Source organism: Neofelis nebulosa, chromosome 9 (genome assembly GCF_028018385.1).
Source record: "Neofelis nebulosa isolate mNeoNeb1 chromosome 9, mNeoNeb1.pri, whole genome shotgun sequence".
Classification (NCBI taxonomy): Eukaryota; Metazoa; Chordata; class Mammalia; order Carnivora; family Felidae; genus Neofelis; species Neofelis nebulosa.
The window spans coordinates 62173569-62197475 of record NC_080790.1 but is presented as its reverse complement, the minus strand read 5'-3'; the positions used below and the strand labels follow the sequence as shown (position 1 = coordinate 62197475).

The 23907-nt window shown below is 45.3% G+C and overlaps 1 protein-coding gene across 10 annotated transcripts in view; it reads right to left on the bottom strand.

The window, feature by feature from the left end:
- BCL11A (BCL11 transcription factor A) overlaps positions 1-23907 on the bottom strand; it is a 101254-nt gene that overhangs the window by 19478 nt on the left and 57869 nt on the right. The gene's annotated exons all lie outside the window — the stretch shown is intronic.

Below are 23907 nucleotides of genomic sequence, written 5' to 3'. Positions count from 1 at the left end.
CAGGGAACAGACCCAGGCTTTCTATCAAGTACAGGGCGCTCTTTGCACTAGACAACATCCAAACCAGTTTATGTCAGACAGATGGTGTCCTCACCACTTTCATAAAAGCTGAAATGTTTGAGGAAGCAGCTGTGGCGCACTGCATGGGTGGGGTAAACCTGGACTCTGTTTCCCTGTCTGGGCTCACAAATGTGATGTGTTGCCCTCTTCTGGATCAGTCTTTTCAAATGCCTGTGCTCTTCTGGTGAAAGGTGTTTTAACCTGTTCTGTTTCATAAAGGTCTCTCTAGATCCAGCATCTCCACTTGGGCATCTCCTCAGAAATGCCTTATGCATTATTAGGTTGCAATGTTTCCTGACGCCTGAATGAAAAAGAATGAATCTTATTTTTTCAGGTCTCATTAAAAACCTGCAGTAAATCAGGAATGGTTTTGATTTAAGGTTATACATTAGTCACTCTACATTTCTATATACAGTGGGGTACCGACTTTTGATGCAGAGCTCTCTAAGCCGGGTGGGATGTCCCTGGAATTTAAGGTCCTTGAGTCAAGTCTTAGGCTTCCTCAAGAACATCTCAAAGACTCCTTTATTATTGACATGCTGTTTGTTTCTGAAATTAATCACTGGGTATGTAATGCAGCCACATTAGAGTCTTTCTCATCGACAAGTGATACTGCTGATCTACACATGTGCCGAAACAGCTAAGCACAAAGCATCATTTCCAACACACTTAGAGACTGTTCTGGGTGCCCAACTTTTTTCAGGTATTAAATCCCCAGGCCTCTCTAGAGGAGAACACAGACATATAGCTGTCTGATGTTTCCTGAAATGTATATAGGTGTATATATATTTCCTTTCTTAAACATATGTTTTTAGAAGACTTCCCTGTTTTTCCAATTAGATAGGGCACAAAAGGAGTACAACTGTCCCCAAGTGGAACGGGTCACCCTGGAAAGCCATAACCTCCCATTCACTCTGGGTCTTCAAGAAAAGAATGACTGATAACCCACCGTAATGGGGAAGGATCTCTATATTGGTGATATAGGCCAAAATAAAGGACCCTGACACTCTTTTCCAGCTCCAAGATCCTCAAATCCCCTCTTCCCCAGGCAGTAGCCAACCTATAGACTACACTTAAAACACATCCTGAAAGTTTGTACAGTTTCCTGAATGAACCAATTCCAATTTTATCACTATTACTGGATCCAAATCACAAAAATAACGAGTGCAGCTAGTCTGGGATACAGGCTTCTTTAACCGGAAAGCAAGTCCACCAAATGCCCTTCTAGCTCTTATCCCTCCCTTTACAATAGATACCAGCGCCTCTCTCTCTGATTCTGTGTCTTAACAAAGTATTATAGAGCAAACATTAGCTGTGCCTATGTCTTGAGTCATGTCAGTCTAAACTGAAAATGTGCCAGCTTTATCATTGCTAACAGACTTCTTAATTAACCTTCTGATATTGTCAAAATTGCATTGCCTTTTGTTCTAGAAATGAGCATTTAAATTAGCATTTTTTTCCATCTTTTTTTTTTTTTTTTTTTTTTTTTTTTACTAGCTATGGTTTTACCAAATTATGATGCTCTTTAAAAAGTGTATCTTGGGATGCCTGGGTGGCTCAGTCGGTTAAGCGTCCGACTTCGGCTCAGGTCATGATCTCGCAGTCCGTGAGTTCGAGCCCCACGTTGGACTCTGTGCTGACAGCTCAGAGCCTGGAGCCTGTTTCAGATTCTGTGTCTCCCTCTCTCTCTGACCCTCCCCCGTTCACGCTCTGTCTCTCTCTGTCTCAAAAAGAAAATAAACGTTAAAAAAAAAATTAAAAAGTGTATCTTGTACAGATGAAAGCAAGCAAGAATTCTGGAGATATCACACTTAACAAAACTTCTTTGCTCAGGGGCGCCTGGGTGGCGCAGTCGGTTAAGCGTCCGACTTCAGCCAGGTCACGATCTCGCGGTCCGTGAGTTCGAGCCCCGCGTCAGGCTCTGGGTTGATGGCTCGGAGCCTGGAGCCTGTTTCCGATTCTGTGTCTCCCTCTCTCTCTGCCCCTCCCCCGTTCATGCTCTGTCTCTCTCTGTCCCAAAAATAAAATAAAAAATGTTGAAAAAAAAAATTAAAAAAAAAAAAAACTTCTTTGCTGAAATTTGCTCATGATCTCTATATTCCTTAATCCTTCGTCGGTGACTCTCATTTCATCAATCACTCATTTAAAAATTCTTTTTCTTTTTTGACCAATTCTATTCTCTCATAACCTTGATTATCTAAAAACTAATTTCACCTTTTGAGTTCTTCTCCTAGAAATTCACTCTGTAAAGGGAGGAGAGATGACACCTTTCATGCCCCTTTATCTATAAAAATGCAAAAAATGCAAGCCACCAATCTGTCAGGCCTAAACAAAATTTTCTGCAATCTGTGTCTTTAACTTAAGCAAAGCATGTAATTCAAAAAGGGAGAGAGAGAGAGCTTAGTTTTCTGAAGAATAACTAAACCAAAGACATTGTGTTCAATCTTTGTGTTGAAATGCAGATTTCCCACTAAAAGGCAAATCCTTCATTTCAAAAAGGTTGAATAGGATGGTACTTTAAAAAAAAGAACTCCAGCTGGTTAAATTTAGGGTGTTGAAAAAAGTGCGCTCCAATAATATTCTTTGGCTCTGGGCCCAAAGTATTTTCACTTGATTGTGAATTAGATAAATTTTTATTACACTTTAAGCTTTTGCCTTATAATGGTGGAACTAATCAAGGAGACTGGAAGGGCAACTCTATAAAGACAAATTGTCTTAGGACAGATTTTTTTTCTTTCTTTAACTGTGTACCTCACTATGCAAAATGTGTTATTCAGGTTAATGCCATTCATTCACTCTTTCATGTGTTGATTCAACAACTATTTACTGAGGGCCTGTAATGCCCAGAGCAATGGGCCAGCATCTGGGGATAACACAAAGAAAACCCAGACAGACTTGCCAGTAAAGCCCTCAACGAGGCAGAGAAGAGAAGGCCTGGACAGAAATCGCTCTCCTCCAATGCAGAAAGTGTGTCATGAGAGAGGCACAGATAAGCCGCTATGAAAATTCAAAGGAAGAGAAATTACTTCCACTTGAAAGGCAGGAGAGCGGCTTTCAGGAAGAGGTAACTTATGAACTGCACCTGGAAAGCCAAGAGGAAGGACTTTCCAGACAAAAGCAAAAGCAGGTACAGATGCTCAGAGGAGCAAAGGCCAAGGTGTGCACGTAGCAAATGGGGCCCAACAGGTAGTTACATTTAAATCAAAATATTGTACACCGATTCCTTTAGTTGACAACAGAGGATGTGTTCGTCTAAATAAACCCTCTGAGGACGTCTGTGAAGTCCTCAGCTTCCTATTTTCAAATATCACATTTTCTTAAAATAAGGGACATAGCCATGCGGATGCTTGAGAAACTCTTTATGCAAGTTCATCCGTCCTGTTTTGCTTCTCCCCCACCTCCATTTTTGCGCCCCGATGAATGGTGGGTGGTCTGCTGAAGCAGGATTCAGTGTGTTTTATTCCTCTGAGTCAGACAAACAAGTGTTGATAGCCACATTCTTCTTTGCAATATTGCCTCCCTGGCTTAAATAATCTATTTCAGATGTATCATTGCCAGTTTCAGATGGGCTTGTACTTGCTGACACATTCTCAACAAATGACTGTGCAAGAAATGTGGAGATTTTCCTACACTGCTTTGTCTCTTCAGTCATCAACTTGACCTTCCCTCCAAATTTCCCCCCTTTCTTCTCTTCAAAGCCATGGGTAAGGCGGGGCTACCCTCACCCCCCCTCTGAGTCCTAATGTGAGGATTTTGTTTGTGCGTGGTGGGGCTTGTGTGACTGTGAGAGTATATGCGTGAGTATATGAGTGTGTGTATGAGTGTGTGTGTGTGTGTGTGTGTGTGTGTGTGTGCAGGTGCACGCGTGCACCTGCACACACATGCATGTGTGCCTCTACCTGGGGTCTTTTTCAGGTAGAATTTGGGAGAATTTGGGAACGATGCCCATGCCCCATGCATTCCCCTATGAACACCACTGACCCTCACTCTCCAGACTCTTTTCCTTTAGGATGTCAGGGACTCGCTCCTTCGGAGAGGCTGCTGGCACAGTCAGGAATCCAGATTCTTCAGTCCCAACTCTGCCACGCACCAGCTGTGCATGACCTTGAGTAAATCCCTTCCCCTTTCTGACCCTAAGTTTTCTCATCCTTAAAAAGAGAAGACTAGATCAGATGCATGATGACTTCTCCCTCCTGTTTCCCATGCCAGTCAAAGTCTCCTTGAGACCAGATATGGAACAGGAGTTTGGAATGCAGTTAAGAGACCTGGTAGGGGCCATCTTAAAAGCCGGCCAGGATGGGCCTGTGCCCCAGTGACCTTGCAGGGACTAGGATGAACCTCCAGGCCAGTGTGGGCTGGGTCCAGCTGCCAGGCTAATTCTTAGACTCAGAAAGTAGGCCCTGGTGGTGGATTTCAACTTCCTGGGGCACAATCTCGCAAATCTCACCTGTCTGAGCTTCAAGGAGGAAACCAAGGCGGGTCCAGAGCCAAAGAGAATGAAGGTCACAGAGGACCAGGAAGAAAGTTTCCACAAACTCAGGCTAAATGTCAAGGGAAAAGGTCTCTGCTGCCTGTGCCAGAAGGCCAGTGGCAAAGCTAGGCCTCATGCCAGAGCCTGGCACCCATGGGGCTCTAAGGAAAGCCAGAGTCCTCTCCAGGCCACCTCAAACCAGGGTGGCAAGGCCCCGGTGTCCTGTGATCCCTGCCCTCATCCAACTTGAAAGGTTCCTGGAAAGCCATGTGTAAAGTGAGTTTCTGTAAACTGAATCACATTTGCTAACCAACATCATTTCAGAGATGTTTCATCACCCTTCCAGGCCTATCGAAAATTGGCAGGGCTTCTAACATTTTACCTTTTAAGTGCTTCTTCCTCCACCCCCTCCCCAACCTCTCTGTCAAGTAGTTAATGATCTGTAAACAAACACTTTAAATTCAGTGGGGGAGCTCACTATTTAAAGGAACCCTGTGGCGAAACCTTTTGAAAAGTTAACAATCTTTCTGTAATGTGAAAAATCACCCTCTAATTTATCAGTTGCCATTGATGAGATTTCGTGCGTTTTGGGGCTTTCTTAAGGTGGGGCTCAACTGCAATACCTTTGTGGTTAGAAGGGGGCAGATAAAAAGAAGCTGTTCTGAGTTTGTTTCCGCCACCCCAACTGTCCAGCCTCACGCAAATATATTCACAGATACCATTCACGCCCCCCTACCCACAGGAGAAATGAAGAAAAGGGTGGAAAATCATAGTCCCAGACACCCGGAAAGCCTTGAAAACCATGCACTTGAGTTTCTCCTGGCTTAAGTATTAGATGCCTGAGGGGAGGAAAAGGCATCTGGGGTATGAAGATGGATCCAATGAGACTGACCGTTTGCTTAGCAAACATTTAATTCTGATGACACCAGCCAGAGCAGAGGACTGGTCTATCAAAGCCAACAGAACACGCAACTCCCAAATTACTCTGAAGAGGCCACCCCGAACCTTTTCATCGGTGTCAACTCATGACATATGTAATTTATGCCTCTATACCACCATTTCATCAGTCTCAAGCAAATACCAGAATAAATTTAAGCAAACCCAAGCTTGGCACTTATAAGGAGATCCCTGACGTTTTCAGGTGTTCTTGGGTGTTGCAGGGTGGGGCAGAGGTGCTGCTGGAGAGACAAGGGAGGGGAGAGGCATGGTTGACCACCCAGGGAGCTGGAGAGTCTTCTGGTCTTATCTTCCAGAACTGCTCTGTGCAACCATTCAAGGGAAAAGGGCCCCAAAGAACAGGCAGCCCCAGGAAGGCCGTGTCAGGCCTCCAAACCCGGCCCCTTCTTAAGGAAGTATATCCTGGCCTCTCTGGAGATGTTCCTCTTCTTCCCAAAGCATCCTCCTCACATTCTGGCCCCACAGTGGTCCTGCGGATGAGGGAAGGTGTTATCCTCACCTCCCCAGCGAGGACACAGTAGATGTCAAAAGCATCCTGTTGCAGGTCGTGAAGGCAGGGCTGGGAGTCAGAGTCCAGTCTACCTTCCTGGGCACTAAGTATGGCCCTCATCACCACTCACTTCAGGAACCCTCAAGGTGAGCCAAGGCAGAGTGTGTTGTCTAGACACAAGTCTTTTTTTTTTTTTTTTTTTTTTTTTTTTTTTAGCATTTATTCATATTTTGAGAGGCAGAGAGAGACAGTATGAGCCAGGAAAGGACAGAGGGAGAGGGAGACACAGAATCTGAAGCAGGCTCCAGGCTCCCAGCTGTCAGCACAGAGCCCGATGCGGGGCTCAAACTCATGAACAGTGAGATCATGACCTGAGCCGAAGTCGGACACTCAACCAACTGAGCTACCCAGGCGCCCCTAGACACAAATCTTTATGCCATTCACAGGCAATCACTTGCCTTCCTGGGACTATAAAGTGGTGTGTGTGTGCATCTGAGGCAGTGGGGAAGGCAGACTCGGCAGGCCAAACGCTCTGCGACAATCTTGGGCAAGGGATCCTTAGAACCAGAATTGGCCATTCTCCAGAATGAAAACCTGTTATGTCCTATGGTTAATACAGAAGTGCTCGGAAATTGTGAGAACTAATTTAAGACTTCAAAGCTCTACAAACGAAAAAGAAAAAAAAAATGGTCTAGCAGGTCAGGCTCTGACATTTCTTCGGGAACAAAACTAGGCTGCCCTCTCGCCTGAGGTGAGATTGAATCAAGGGTTCTGGTCCTGTGAGGCCAGGCCTCATCCCAAGGCAGCCAGTCCTTTCAGAAACAGGCCTCTGCCCGCCCACAAGCTCTTCCGACTTCTGCTACTGTCTCCCCAGTCCCTCAGCACCTTCCCTCCTTCTGGGCACAGAGCGGCCCAGCTGTAGCCTCAGCCCTAACCTCTCTGACAGAGTTCCACAGAACGAAGGCGAGGCAGACACAGCCTATTTATCTGAGGCCTATTTTCTTGGCTTTATAGTTACTTTCCTGGCTTTTTACCCAATTTCTAATCTTTCATTTATACCACTGACCAACCTGGAAAGAATTTCCTGAATAAAAAAGAGATGCCCACATGTATCATCTGCACTCATTCAAGAGTTCCCAATCCAGCCACAGAGTGGGTGTTGCTGGCTGTTCTTGGGTTTACTAATTCTGTTGATTCAGCAGAGGTAGCACCCAAAGTTATCAGACACCTCTGAGCCCTTCAAACCAAAAACGCACCATCTCAACTCCTTTCTACCCAGTGGGCAGGTTCACTTGGGAGCTCAGCTTGTGGACGCCTGGCCTCCCTGGGCCAAGGGGCCACAATCCCCGTATCCTTATTCCATAGGGATCAAGAGGGGGATAAAGGGACCCTCCACTTCAGAATCATTTTGCCTTTGGAATCTCTCTAAGACTGCCTAGGAAATATAGGTCTGAGAGGGTTAGCCTTCCCAGCCATGCTCTATTTCCATGCAGTCCCAACCATGAGAATGACCTGGAACCACCAATGTCAAGATCTCTCATGTCTACTAAGAACGGACACACTCCCCTCTCCCTAACAAGCCCCTCAGGCTGAAATCCTTTTACGTCCAGAGCCTCAACTTTCCACTGCTGGGCAGAAAGCCCCCTCTGTCACAGGCCCACAGATCTCCGCCGCCATGGTGCTCAAACCCTGTCAGGAGGTGGGGAGTGTGGACAGCAGGGCTGACACGGTTTCAAAGAGGCCGACCAGGCAAGAACCGTCCTGTACTCCTGCCCCAGCTCTAACGCAATAAAATGTCTTTTATCAGTGTAATTCAAGGCAAAGAGTCAAGGGTCTGTCACCATTTTAAAGAGGCTTATTACATGGCCACAAAAATTTGCCTCAGGCTCAAACCTGGCATGTAAGGTATCAGCGTGGGACAGGTTCTTTTGATTTGATTTTATTTTCTTACAAAATCTGAAAATGAAACGCTTCTGTCCCTCCCTTCCACCAACCGTTTTTTGATTTATGGGGAGGAGGAAAGAAATCTGAAGTTGACAGGTTGGGACAACTCCACTCAGCTTTCTCACTCAAAAGCGGCTTTTGTTCAACCATACTTTGCATTTATGGCCTGAGGCTCTTGGCTGACACAGGCTGGCTCCTCAGTGTGAGAGGGCTGTGGACTTCCCCCGGAGGAGGCCCCACTGGGATTACTGCCCCCCTTCACCTAGGGCTGGGGGCACTGAGGCTCACAGAGCTGGGGGTGCAAAGGCCCCTGGTTAGACAATGGAAGGGAATGCAAAGGATACGCCATTCTTGTGTCTTCAGCTCTACACTACATTTCTCTCGGGCCCAGGGCTCCATGAGATCCTCGCGTATCCACCGGCACTGGTTCCTCAACCAAACCCCAGGGTTCTGAGAACCAAGATGGCATTGTCCACCTCTCATGATCCGACACCATTCTGGGCAAAGAAAAGTCCCTCAATAAGCACTCAGAAATTGAGCGCTGTTCAGTGGACTTTCCCATGTTCGAGAGCTCTTTATTCCCAACGACCTGGCTGGAAGGAACTGCCATGGAGCCAGCAGTGACCAAGGGAACCTTCTCTTCCTGAGGCTGTTGAGGTCTCTCCAGTAAATGATTCATTAACCAAGGAACCTCCAGGTCAGCCTTGACCCATGAGATGATTACAGCCCCTTGAAAGTGGCTGCTGGCCCATCGGTTCACTGTACAATTTTGGCAATCTGTAATTGTATATTTACTCAATGGTTGTTATGGACAATCGGGTTAATAATTCACCTTCCAAATGCTGTGTAATTACACAGTTAGAAGAGTTACAATCAATGTCAAGTTTTCTGAAGTCTTCTGGTGAATTGGCCCCAATTACCTAATCTGGGTCCCTTTCCTTTCCCTCTCTAAATTTTTTTTTTTTAGTAATCTCCCACACTTCCCTCTATTCTCATCCCCCACCTACACCCCTATCTTTCTGCCCCAAGAGAAAGAACAGTGTGAAGTTCTTCAGTTCAAATAATTCTATTTAGAACCCTTGGTTTTGCTCCACTAAAAGGGATTAAACAAGGCTAGGAAGCTAGCCATGGAAGATGCATTGAAGGCTGGCTGGTCTCGGATGCCTCCCTGCCTCAGATGCAGGAAAACACCTGCAGCCACCCAGACCCTATCACCCAAGTTGCACCATCTCCCGGCACAGCCCAGCGGAGGCCCAGGAAACAAAGAAGGCAAAGCCCTGCCTGTGTTCTATGGGGCCCAGGCTTCCCAGCCAAGGGACTGGCAAGGGCCATGGAGTGTAAAACCATGGCCATGGGCTTAGGAGACAACCCCGCAGAAATTCCCTTCCTACCCAGATCCCCATGCCCAAGCCCAGGCCCCCACCTCTGCTTGGGACATGCTGGATGGCATGAAGAGAAAAACATACCCCCTAAAAACAAACATAGAACAGGAATCCCAAGAACGGTAAAAACATTTAGAACCTAGGCCCTCTCTCCATCATTCAAGAGCTAAACCAGGCCCTTCACACCTTTGTTGTGTGGTTTTAATATACTACACCTCACCCACCACAAGCAGATAACCCACTTTCAAGGGTCAAAGCAGTATCTGCTCCCCCCACCCCCACCCCACCACAAAAGGGCAGTGTGGTCAGCTGACCTCTGTCACCTCGGGCTGGAACTGAGGCCACCCAGGCCACAAGCTACAGGGCCTGGCAGGGAAACCCAGGTAAAGAGCATAGCCAGTGAAGGAGGAGAAGGGACAAAGATGACAGGACTGTCCGCTGCCAGCTCCTGGCTATGAGTGATCACAGCAGGGGCAGTGCTTTTTCTCCATTTCAATGGGTTGTGACTTTTTTAAAGTCATTTTTCTTCCTGAGTTCCACCCCCTACATCTTGTTCTCTCCCACAAGCGCACACAACCCAAGGCTCCAATGTCTTAAAAGGTGCTTTTTCTGTTTTCGCAGATGAGATTAATTTCTTAAGAAACCCCCCAGGGCATTTTATGTTCGGCTGGGAGAGTCTTTTGACCACCAAGGTGTCATGGAATCATAAGAGCTCAGCCTGCACAGTAGGAAGTGAATTGGGAAAAGCCCTGACAGCCAGCCCACCATATTCTCTAGCTCACGAAACCCACCTAGACACAGAGAACACCTCTGCAACCTAGAGTCAGGTCTAAGAATGGGGATGAACTAATGTTTCCCAGCTGAAGGCTTGGCTGTCGCTTTCAGACAGAAAATCCTACTCATCAGGGCACCCCTGGTGCCCAGAAACAGGGTCAGACTATTAAGGAGGAATCTCTATACGTTTGGGACATTTGGGACCATTCTGTCTAGAGTTTAGTTTGGTTGGAGCTTTTGTTGTTGTTGCTGTTTGTTCAGGTTGTGTTCTCTCTTCCTCCATCAAAAAAAAATAAAATAAAAAATAAATTTGAAGCTGCATTTGTTTCCTGTTGGTGGAGCGGACAGAAGGAGGGTGTGCAGTGGAGGAGGTGTGTGGGGAGAAGGCTGATAGATGGAGCAGGGCCGAGAATATCCGGAATTGGAGAAAAGTGAGAAATGGAGCTTTTTCTTGGCTTCCAAACAGTTGTAATTTCTACTGCCACTGCTTAGATCCTGGGCACCAGGCATAGAGAGTGGGAAAAGGGGCATGTGACAACGTTGCCACAAATCAGGATTTGGCATTTAAATCCACAGGAAGCAAGAAGAATAGAGGGACTTCTTATTTATAGATTTGCAGATGAACTGAATGAGATAACCAAAATGCACTTCTCGTGTATCTGAAGGAGCAATTCCATTTTCGGACTTGGAAAGTTTCCCATAATTGAGTATCACCCGACCCCAGCAGCGCACTGCATCCCAAGGTTAAGATCAGCTTCCTGAAAACCAGGCAGAAGGCGGCTGCTCTGGTGGTAGCTCAACAATCATACTTTGAAGGACAGGTTGGTCCCACACTACATTTAACAGGATTCAGTTCATCTGATTATACAGTGCCTTGCTTTCTGGAATATGTAATCATCTCTTTCTGATGACATTTTAAATATCCAACTAGACAAATAATTGCAGCAATAATTGATAGCAGAGTCAAGCTGGAAGATCACTGATTGGCAGAGTCCCCACCGAAACAAATCTTTCTTTCAAACATTACAGGAATGATGTTTAAATCTAACTTTTGCTGATAAAGGCTCAAAATCTGATTTACTGATAAAGACTCTGCAAGAAAACCTGCACCTCAGCCTGTGATTACTTTGTAAGCTGTTTGAGAAGAATCAGGCAGTGTGATTTACATTATTTTATTGCCCATGAATAATTGCAAGGATAGTGTGGGTGGTTTGGGGGGAGCCACACAAGCAAAAGAAGTGTTGCTCCTAACGCAGCACTTCCTGAACAACTGGGAGCCAACCATCAAGGTTTACGGCCCTCTCCTCCTCTAATGTGTACCCCGTGGTAGAGAAAGGGTCTTGCGAGGGAAGCACCCCCAAAGGAAGGCACACAAAGGATCAGCTCCATTCAGGCCTCTCAAAGCTGGTTTAAATCAATTCCTCAAACTGGAATTCAAATCCCCCTGCCCTGTGCAAAGAGCACTGGACAGGATCAGGAGGCCTGAGCTCAGATGAACCCCAAGTGATCTCAGGCAAGTCCCCAGGTCCAGCTGCAGTCCCCTTCAGCCCCTAGTCTGTTTCTCCATCCAAGGTAGAACCCTAATCAGTTGTTGTCTGTATCATGTGTTTTGATTGTAATGTTCAAGTTGTTTAGTTTTGGGGCACTGCTTTCAACAATTCAGACCCCATGGAATGCGCGATGGTCAGAAATAACTCACAGAAGATGCTTGTCTCTGGGAAACCTCAACTGAACGAGCTGGCATATTAGCAGACACAGATTACAGTAAGGAAAAACTAAAACAGAAGATGTATCTGAATGCCTCAGCTAGCAACAAAGGCAAGAATTCAGGGATGAGATCTGAGCATTTGCCCAAAGTACCCGCATGAGACTGTCTTTTCATTCCCCCCCTTCCCATTTTCTTTCCTTCTTGTTCTTTCTTCCCTTCTTTCTTTCCCGCTTCCTTTTTGGAGAGGGGGTGGCATTTTTCCCCCCTTGAAACTGAACCATTATAAGCGAGTTCACCTCGTAGCTTCTGTTAAAAATCAGAAGCTTGTTAGATGTAATGATTATCTGCGCCGTGACACTTCCCGCATCTGAGGGGGCTTGTCGAACAGCTTTACTCTAATTTAGAGCTCCTCCGTTAATTAGAAAGCCCTCAGATTTTCTGCAAATGCAGGTCACTATTGACAGCTCACGCTTTTGATGCTTTGCCTGTGACAGTTGTTGGGCTGTCCTTCCAAGAGCTGGCAGGGTTGTCCAAACTCTGACAGTGTCAGAAAATTTAGTCACCATGGCCGCTATGCAGGAAGTTACACACAAGGTGACTGTCCCCACACAGTGTTTCCCCACAGCCAACAAGCCTGAGGAAATCTGCATGCACATTCAGCTAAAAATAGCTCAAATTTCAATCCCCTTTCCTGCCTCCCTCCTTGCCTTCTCTCTTCCCCTTTTCCTTCTCCTTGCAACCTCTCGTCTCTCTTCCTTCCATCCTCTTTCTAGCATCTCCCTTCTGTCACCTTCCCTCCCATTACCCCCACCACACACACACATCAGGGTCCTCTGCTATTGAAAACGGTCACATTCACAGAAAGGGAAGTAGGTTTTACAAATAAACCAGGTTGCTTTTTATTGAAACAGCAGTGATTGTGGAACAGAAACTACCCCCCGCCACCCCCCAACCTTCTTTTAAAAAAATATTTCCTATTTTTTGCGCTGGTCAGCAGCTGCACCTGGTGAGGTGGAGGTCAAGCCTGTACTTCCAGCATGGCTCACTTGTTTTTTCTTAAGGAAAGGGGGAACTGGAAGGGGGAGGAGAAAAGGAGGAAGAAGTAAGGAAAGGTTAGCAACTCAGGCAAAAATGCATATGGGGCTAAGGTTTTCTGCCCCTATCACCATTCCAATGGAAGACCTCAAAATTCTGGGAATTCTCATTTAGGAATAGTTCATTTTGGGGTATGTGCTGGGGTGGATAAGGGGATGGGTGATGAGTCCATGACCATGTGTGTGTAAATTTGTGTTTATTTCACCAAATTCATCTAAATTTCATCAAGTTTAGGCCAAGAAGGAATGCTCTGTGGCACTTGCCTAAGACTTGGCCAAAAAAGAAACCACTATCTAAGTCAAAATAGGATACATAAAAACTATTTGCACACCCCCACCAAGAACAAGGGACAGCCCTGGAAGAACAATATCCCTTGCTGCCATGGTTCCCACATTGACTCCAAGTTTGACACTGGGCCCAATTCCCTAAGAAGACCCAGTTCTTCCTTGAGGTCCTGCAGACAAACACAGGCAGCTAAGGGTAACAGAAGCCTGGCCCTGCAGTTGCTAGCTTATGAAATGCAACGGAATGGGATGGGGTGGGATGCATAGGCTAGACTGATGAATTCACACAAACCCAGAATTAGATAATGTCAAAGCAACCAGGCAGGGTGGGGCAAGGCAACCCCAGCAAGATTCCTAAGCACAGCATCCCCAATAGATGCAGCGGGCCTCTAACCCCAACGGGGCCCACGCCCCCACCCACATCCTGTTGTTGTCACTTTGGCCATTGGCTTCCAGACACCAGTCCCAGGAAAACCCTCAGGGCCTTTAAAGCTAACTGACAAAACAGGATCGTGTGAGCCACGGCAGACTCTGTATTCCGTTAGACACTGCCTGTGTGGAAAAAACAAGAAAACACCTAGACCCAGAAAATAACGTGGAAAGTGGCAAAAACCAATCAACTCATTTCAGAAAAACCCTTCATCCAACATCACCAAGCTCCTAGGAAGCTGTCCTAGCAACCTAGATATAAGAAAGGCTTGCTATTCTGAGGTGAGAAGTGCAGTTGCCTTTCACTCGGGACTGTCAAACATGGTCTATAAATACCAGCACTGCCCCTGGTGAACCAAGGGCTGAGCTCAACCCAGAGAAGGCAAGTGTTTCCCTAAGGTCACACAGCAATTTCAGGTCTTTCTTCCGGACAAACTCCATCTCCCCAACAGATGGCTTTGTCTTCTCTCAGAAACAGATACTGATACATCCCAGGAAGGCTAGAGAGTAAGGCTGCATATTTTATTGTGTCCTCTACTTTCTTTCTCCAACCTTTTGCTCCTGCCCACCCCCAGCAACACACAAAGTCTGTTTAGTGTACTTAGGGATCTAATTCCATATCTACCCCAAGTTTCTAACACTCCTGTCTATCAGCAGGTCAACAGTACAGCACAGAGGCAAGCTGTTCTCCATTCTGAAGTGGTTTGACAAGAAGGCTGCTGAAGGTCAAGACATCCTGGGGAGGCTGATGCTTGGGCTTTCAGGGTCACTGCTCTGCAGGTGGACCTTGGCTCATTTCCAGGGAATAACTTGTGATTTGTTCTCTCCCCCACCCATCAAATCAAGACACCAACCACAGCTCTACTGGCCCACCCTGGCAACCACGGCTTCTCACACAGCAAGAGAGACAGGGTGGCAAATGCTGTGCTTTACACACACATGTGTAGTTAAGTACTGAAGTAAGAAATTCAAGAAACCTACACTTACTCTACACATGCGCACACGCGCGCGTGCACACACACACACACACACACACACACACTTTAAGAGATAATTTCTAAAGATTTACCCATTTGCAATACATCTGACCGGCAAAGCCTTGAAATTGTCCCTTTCTACAAACCACAGGCCCAGGTTTTGAAATAAATAATGCACAGAAATGAGAGGCATGATGGATTAGTTGGCAGATTATTATCAGACGCGTGGAGCTTCCAACTCAACATCAGGATTAGGACTGAAATTTCTTTCAGGAAGAATTTTATAACATTAGACGGTTGACCAAGGCATTGTGGCGTGACAGTCACAGAGTGATCGCGTCCCTTGACAGAATGTGTCCACTCAATGCCCCGTGAACGCCACTCGTGGGCAGACTGGGAAGAGTGACCCATCTCTGAAATGTGGCCACTGTTCTGGCCACCACTCACTCTCTCTTTCATGTCTTCGCACTTTTCCCTGCTAACAGAAATGGAATTAGAACAAATTAATATTTAATTTTGAGAGTCTATTCTATCAGAATCAAAAAGACTCAGGACATTCAAAGCTAAGGCAAACGCCCCTCCTATAAATCTAACGTCTCTATTCGGATGTTTCACATTTCTGTGAACAGTGAGTCTCCCTGCCATCCGTCCGCTACTTGCCACGGGCCTCTGCCACATGGCAGCGGTGGGGGAAGCCAGCGCCGCACCTCTAAGTGTGTGAAGGCCTAACCTTTTACCCATGTAATGATCTACTTAATATAATATTTTGTCTTTAATCAGAGAAAGAGTAAGATAATTTGATATCCCATAAAACTCCCTAACCTATATTTTGCAAGTCAATTAGCCAGTCCTTTCGCGTTAATGTCAGCACATCCCATGCTGCACCTCCAGTCAGGCTTTCGGGTGTCTGCGGCCCACACACCATACACCGAGAGTGTAAGAAGAAGACTCGGGAGGGAGGCCATGGAGTGGGCAGTTACTGTTTCATCATCTGTATGGAAATTGGGAAGTCATCTCCTCAAATGGAGATTATCTTCCCCTGGGATCCTTCTGGAGGGCTATAAATAATAGAACATACTAATCAACATTATATATTAAAAAATGAATACAGAATCAGATTAAGGAAAGACTACATTATACTGTAATAAAATCCAAAGCAAAAAGTAATAATAATAAAGAACAAAAAAACAAAGAGGCATGAGAAAGAAGTGTTAGCTGGTCCCCTTAAATTTAGCCCTATTCTCTGGCAGCCAAGCTAGCCTGAATAAGGGTGCTTGGGTAACCATTTCTCACTCCCTTATTTATGAGCAATAGCATGCAAAAAGCAAGAGGCTTAATTTCAATGCACTCAACTTCCCATCAACCCATTTACTTATGGACACTGCAGAAAGGTGAGTACCGGAAATTTATGAACGTTTTATGGATAAGAATCTGGTCTAAATATATAAGGAAGAACAGGGACACGTGGCACAAACCCAAAACACAAATGTTCCCAACTCCAGCTGTCCAGTAACATCTGCCTCTCAATGTCTTATGACTCAGTTTCCCATCTCTGAAATGGAGTCTCCTACCCAAGTCTGGGAAAACATGATGAGAAACAATTGGATTTTAAATTCTTAGATAGAGCCCTCTCTTTGTTATTACTTTTGACCTGGTTTTGAAAACACAATAATAATACTTATAAGGAGTTCTCGTTATGCAGAAACATTAACATTCCCCTTGAAGAGTGAGTGTGCCGCATTAGCTGTTAAAAGAGAATGTTTCTTTCTTTCCTTCTAGGAACATGACGAGTGAATCTGGCTATTTCATCAAAGCTTGTAAAAGACATCTGAGTCATCATTTTAACTAAACAATTTCTCCAAGAATTCAACCTATGGGATAGGAAAGAGCCATCTCTGTGGTGTGTTGGGAAATGCCATTGTGTTCTCTCTGATTCCCCTCCTCTGTCCTTGGCAATCCAGTTACAATCTGACAGCATTTAAAGATGACAGTACTTGGGGTAATAGGACAATGCCATAACAGGATTACAGCAGATGTGAAAGAAAGGACACACGTAGGTACTGTCATTTAGGTAATGTCATCTATGATCAGTTTTTGTTTCATTTTTTGCTGACACAGAAGTCAGTATCACTTATACAATTCATTGTAAACCCTGTTAGGGCTGTAAATAGTTTGCTTCCCCAATGAAAGGAAACACTTATTATACTGCAAGGGGATTCAGTAAAACTTTCTAGCTTTGGTTGATGTAAAAATTAAAAATAATAAAAAATAAAAAATAAAAGAATCTCAAACCATAGCCAAAGATTCAAAAACAGCCTGAAGTCACTACCACCCAAAATGATTTTATCTTCAAAGAAAGAAGAAAAAATTGCTGTTGGTTATAAACAATAGGTGGCCAAGAAGTTTCTGAAGGATGTCTCAGACCCCAATAACACTGTTGCTTCCGAGAGTTTGGGGAAGATAAAGTGGAAACACCTCACTAAATTCACACTGGGGGAGCGGTCAACACTAGTCTACCAGCCAATAGGGTCCTTGCCAGTCACTTACACTATTTCTCATTCCATTTCCTTTATGTCGTTTTGCCCACAGCACATCCAAATCCACATAATACCAGCCTTTGGAAGTCAGTTCTACTCTACTTTCCAATTAACTTCTGCCACTGTGAGTTTTTCCCCAAAGCCACCAAACTCTCCTAGAAGCTGTTATTCCTCTGCAGTGAAACGCACAGCTGCCCTGGCCGCCATTAAAATGATTTCCTCATTGTCCAGGACAAGGAGCCATGCTGCATGCCAAGGGATCAACCACAAACAGAAAATGCTTGTTTGACTAACGCTTGTCTCAAAAGAAAATTTTGCCTCCAGGAAGAAGTACCATGAAGGAGGCTGAAGAGATGTTCTGACCATCTCAAATCTGAACAGAGGCTAGTTTTCCTACAGAATATTCTGGGCTCACTGGGGTTTCTGCTTTTTCCAAGTTGGACTTTCTGTGCTTCCCTGGCTAATCTCCTGAGCCCACAGACCTTCTTTCCTTTCCAAATGCCTATCTACTACCCTTTTTCTCAATTTTCCTCTTACTCTATCCAAAAAAGTTCATTAAATTCAGGCTAGCTTACTAACACCCAAAGTAGGAAGATGCTATTAAAAAAGAGAGTTCAAGGATATGGATTTTGGTGCCTACCTTGCTTCCTCACATCTAAATGATAAATGCCACCATGAAAAATTCTCCATGCCCTGAATAATAATAATTCCCCAAAATGGATGGTCTGGAGGAGAGGGACAAGAGAACAATATGGAACCTGATGGGCTTTTGCTTCTAAACTTTATTCCTGTCAAGTCCCTAGCCATAATGTGGGCTCAATGAAAACTTTCCAAGACCTCAAAGTTCCTCTACATTAAGAACAGACCCATTCGCTAGTATCCTACAATGTTTGGTTCTACTCTGCTTGTGAAAGGAAACCCTACAGTCAACCAGCTCCATGCTGTAGAACATATATATCAACATAGGAGAACTCAGGATGAAAAACATTACAGAAAGAATTCCAACAACCTGCCCACCCCACCTCTGGACAGAACCCTCAATTCATGTCTCCTAGAATGCTGCCTTCACCCTCTGCTCATAACAATTCAATAGTCTCCCATGGTCAACAGGATATGGTCCAGCTCCTTAAGCTACCATTCAAAGCTCCATAATCCGGCCTCACATTCCTATTCTAGGCTTGGTTCCCTCTCTTCCACCAGTGAAAATACTCTGCTCAAGTAAAAATCCTCTCCATTCTCATTTCCTTTCTGGCTTTTCTTCTTCCTCTCTGACTTCCTGGAATCCTGCTCATGTTTCAAGGCCCAGCTAAAGGTCTACTAATCACCCCAGCATAAAAATCAATCTCTTCCTTCTTCAGCCTCATGGAACACTCATTTCCTGCACCACCCTGGCCTCATGTCCAGTCCTTATATTGCTGCTTACCTACGATTCTACTTAACTCCATGTCTCCCCAAAGTGCTTCTTAAGTACAGGGACACTATTCTCTACTTCTTTTAGTTTTATTTCAAAGTACCCAGGATAGCCTGTGATATCTGATAAACATATATCCTAGGAATTCAAAAAATAATGGTTAAATAATTGATTTACCTTCTTAAAAGGGAAGTTATTTTTCCAAATATCATTTCTGGCCATAATGGTAATTTTAACCATCTCTGTGCCCACAAACAGTTCCCTTCTGATATCTACTTGAACTTCCAGATAAAAAAGGCAAGCTGCAGTAACACGTTATGCTACACAAAGATTAGCATTAATATCCACCCTCTTTAAACAGCCACCCCACACCCTGGAGAAGAGCAGAAGTGAAGTATGTGTGCCAACCAGAGCATGTGCCAGGTCAACCTGAGCCTGGCTGTCAGAGTTAGCAAAAAATAACATCTTCGCAATGTGAAAACCAACTTTAAGGTTGTACAACTCTCTAGCCGTGTTTTGTTGTTGTTGTTTTTTAAGTAAACTCTACCCCCAACGTGGGGCTCAAACCCATGACCCGAGATCAAGAGTTTACAGCTGTATTTTAACCATGGTCATCTGCAAAGAAGTAAGGCTCAGCAGAAGCACATCCTGCATGCAAAATGCTAAGTTCCAAAAACATACTTTTAATATTATTTTAAATCCAGCATCACTAAAAAGGACTTCATTTTGATGCCAGAGAACAGCAAGCACGGACATTCTTGGCTTCCTTTAGCCATGGGTGTAGTAGAGGGGAGGCCAGGCAAAAAACTAAGGTAGCAACTAATGTAACTATTATTTGTAACGTTGCCCATAATTCTCCAGGCTGGGCAGGCTGTTCGTATCAAAGTACCCTGGGCATCCTCCCTCTATCCTAACAGCCAAGACCCAGAGTCAGGCCACGTGGCCAGGTAGGGCCCAACAGTATGTGTGCACGGAGGTATTCCATGTTAAGGACCCAAATCTATGCAGCCTTAGCACCAAGCTGGGTTCAGAAAACACACTCCACACAAGTCTGCCAATAAATAAGTTCAGATATCACATTTATGCTACCTTGGAAACTCTGCATGAGAGACAAATTTGGAGAGAAAGATGGATATCAAAAACAAATAAAAACTCTCACTTTACAAGAATTCCCCAGACAATTACACAGTTAGCATCTCTACCCAAGGAGAAGATCTATCAATGAATAAGACTGACTTGGACACCCTCTCCTCTTTTTATTTATTAAAGCCCAATGGAATTCCATGCAACAAATACCCACCCTTTACTTACTCCTTTCCTCACACACTCACAAGTGCTCATGCATTTCTCACCCAAGTACACATGCTCTGCTCATGGTGGGTAACACCATCTCCGTCTGCCTCTGCCTCTCTCCCACTCATTATCAATTCCTAGGAAATCTCCCCAGAATCCAAAGAGCATTATAATTTCCATGAAATGTACTTTGGTGCCCCCCTCAAAGACAGCTGGAGTCCTGAGAAGACGCAAACAGTTAAAGGCTAGAGATAGACAGACAGCCTTCCATGCTGGTCCAACTCAAATGGAGTTTTTATTTTTTATCTTTATTGAGGCATAATTTACATACAACAAAAGTCACTCATTTTAAGTGTACAGTTGAATGAATTTTGCTCATTGTATACAGTTGTATAACCTCCACCAAAATCAAGATAGAGAACATTCCCATCACTCTGAAATGTTTCCTCCTTCCCCTTAATCCCCTCCCCTAATTCTGACCCTTATTAATCATTGATCTACTTCTTGTCACTATAATTTTGATTTTTCTAGAATTTCATATAAATGGAATCAACAGTATATCACCTTTTGTATTTAATTTCTTTCATTGAGCAGAATAATGTGGAGACTGCTTCATGTTGTTGAAATGTATTAGTAGGTCATTCTTATACCTGAGTATTCCATTGTATGGCTGTACTACAATTTATCCATTCACCTACCGATGGACATTTGGGTTGTTACCACTTTTGACTACTATGAACAACGCTACAATGAACATTTATGTGTATGTGTTTATATGAATGCATGTTTCCATTTCTCTTAGGTAAATACCTAGGGCAACTCAGGTTTTGAGAACAGAGATAAGGTTTGGAATTTGAAAGTCCAGGGAGCCCCCATTTTATCACCCTGCAGCCAGCCCCACCTTTACCCCATTCCCCTGGGACTTCAGCTCCAAAGCCTGTATCCCAGCCATCTGTTTGGCTCAATTACCAAATGTCACCTTATTCCAAGCAGAAACCTCTCCATTACCCTAAGGAAGTGATAGAGACCTCAAAACTTCAGAGGCCCCTTCTGAGTCAGGGGCAGCAATTAAATGTGGTGTTGAGTGGCCTAAGAGCCCCCCACTAGGTTAGAGAAGGAGGTGGTTGACCTCCCCCATTAACTGTATAGTTGAACAGCAGCCAATGGTTCTGGAGATAACTTATACCTTGCCAAAAGGCCCTGGGAAGAAAGACAACATCAAGGCCTCTCTCAGACAACAGCCCAGGGGGAAACAGCTGCTGCCCAGTGCTGTGGACAACAGAAAGCCAGAGGAGGAAATGAAGATTCACCCTCTTCGCCCCTCCCCCACACCCATCAGCTGTAACAGACCAGGGCTGGGGGACAATGGGTGAACGGGAAGCAGAAAGATCCATGAAGGAGCTAGAGCCTCACAACAGGAACCGCATGGCCCCAGGCAGTGGCAGAAGCAGATTAGGGGAAGACATGGGAGTAGGGGGGAAGTGGACAAGAGGGGGAAGCCATCTTAAATAGACAACAACTCAAGAAGAAGAAGCTGAAGAAAATAGAACAAAGACTGCTCCTGGCAATAAACTGAGAAAGAGAAAATGAAGCCCCATGAGTGACCCTTACCTGCGTTACTTAAGACACCCAAGCAAATCCTTATTCCCGGGGCAATAGATCCTTTAGCTAAATAGACTAAGGAAGTGTGAGGTGGGGAGACAGTGGTGGTGACAGAGTAGTATGGGATAGTGGAAGACACGGGGCCGGGAGCTGGGAGTCCTGGCTCCTCATCTATGCATTGCCAACACCCAGCCAGGTGACCATGCCTGGCCTCATCACCTCTCTAGAAACCCAATCACCCCACTGTAAACAAGGAGGTTGGAATAAATGATCTCTAATTCCTTAAGGTCTTACAACTCTCATGCCACATTTGCAGAGATACGCAAGAGGAGAGTAAAAACGGCCCTAGCTGAGATGAAATATCAAAAAGGAGAAGTGTTCATTCCAACTACCTAACCTCCATTGGCAAAGCCAAAGCCAGACTTGGGAAGATGGATGCTGGTTCTGTGATGACAAATAATTCCTGGCTCATAGTGGTGTACCACCACACTTCGTTTCTTCAGCTAGAATAAAAAATTGACTCATCTGAAAAATGGGAATAATAATGGTATGTGCTTCATAGAGTTTCTATGAAAAGAAAATGAGTTAATATTTGGAAAGTACTTACAACAGAGTAAGTGCCCTGTGAAAGAAAACACATACCTCCTGGTATTTATTAGTTACACCTCAGCAGAAATGAGGTCATCAGCCCCTTTCCCAAGAGTAATAGAAAAGGATGAGGGAGGGAGAGAACAGAAGAAACCATGTAAAGCTGGTGAGCAGGGTCATTTGAGAATGCAGAGGAGCTGGAACCTGATAGGTGCCTGTATATGACAGATGGATGGACAGACAGACAGATGAAAACTGAATGGACAGTGACAAAGTGGGGAGGATACAGACAAGGGGGCCTTCACCTCCTTTATAATTTTGGGACGGATGATCTAGTCCACCTGGCAATGCATACAAATCATTTTATTCCCACTGAGAAATAAAACCTAACTTTCCACCACCAAGAGGTCTTCCCGAAGAGGCCACCTGAGCAAACAGCCACAAACCAGGAGATCTAACCCTCCTCTTCCGCCCCACCCTCACCCCCACCCCAATCAGAGGCCAAACCCTTCCTTGGGGCCTTTGATAAAAGCAACTGTTAGTTTGCACCAGACCAATTCTTACAGCGTGTACTTTCTAAGAGTGGATGCCATATCTCTTTTCTGGCCGATGCTGGGTCTCTGCACTGACATCAGCTACCTGTTCTTACTTATGCACCTGGGACACACCAGCTGTGTATCTCTTTTCAGCCACATCACTCTAGTTAACCTCCAAGTCCTGCCTAGCTTCCTTTCTTCTCATAGCAGTGGCTCATCCATCAGTACCTCAAAGCAGAACCCCCTAGAAATGAGTCTGGTTCAGCTAGTGGAAGCAGTCAGGTTGTCTTCCAGGTTGGGGAGCAGACATTACGTGCCTGATGCGGCCCCCTGTGGTTTGAGAGTCTGGGACTTCCCTGAAGGTCAAAATGTTCAAAAGGGAACTTCAACTGGCACATCTACATAAAAGACGCTTGGCAAACTCCAATTCCCTTCCTGCTCAGGAATGGGCAATTCAGTACTCTCCCTTCGCCCCAAAGCCCATGCCGCTGTGGGAGCCTGGGGCAGAGGTGGCACACTGCACGCTCCAGGCTCTAAACGGTACTGCCACTTATCTGAGAGTCTCCACATTACAAAGACGTTTTCATTCTTCTTAGAATATTTTTTTTAAATACCTAAGAAACACACTACAGATCCAAGAAAGACTGATAGAAAAGTGAGGAACAAACTAGAGAAGGAGGCCAGGGCCACCCTCTGTTGTGAAAACCTGATTGATGATGAAGGCTTTGAGGACCACACAGTGGGGGGTGGGGAATGAATGAACAGTATGTGTATGTGAGGGAATACTTGGGGAACATGCACTTGCTCATGAAATCCCAGAATACTAGGACCAAGGAAGGTCCCTGGAAGCCGGAGAAACAAATTATGACCTCTACAGTGGAGGTCCAATAAACCCATTTACAGAATGCCTTGCCCAGCAAGGTGGTGCAGGCTGCCACAGATGGGGGAAAGGGTGAAAGTGGACTATCCCGAAGGCTAGCCCTGTGAGGCAAGTGTCCAGGCCACAACCAGGAGCTTTTGGAAACCATTTCCCAGGCAGAGACAGAGCTGTTGCTGACCATCTGATGAGAAATCTGCTGTTGTCCCCTGGTCCACACTGCACACACAGCCAAAGTGAGCTCAGGGTAGCAGCAGGCAGAATAGGAAGAGAGAAAGAGAACGGCCCCCTTCCACTTTGCCACCGGTTCGAGACACAGATCTGAGCCAGCTACCACTTCTGGAAGAGCCTGCTGAGCCCATCTCTCCCCTCTCGTACAAACCTCTCTCCTCACACCTTCTCTCTCCCACCATCCATCAGGGGCCTGGGCCATTGCTAGAGTGCCAACTCTGAATTAAAAGTCCAGGACGGCCAACCTTCTGCATTCCATCG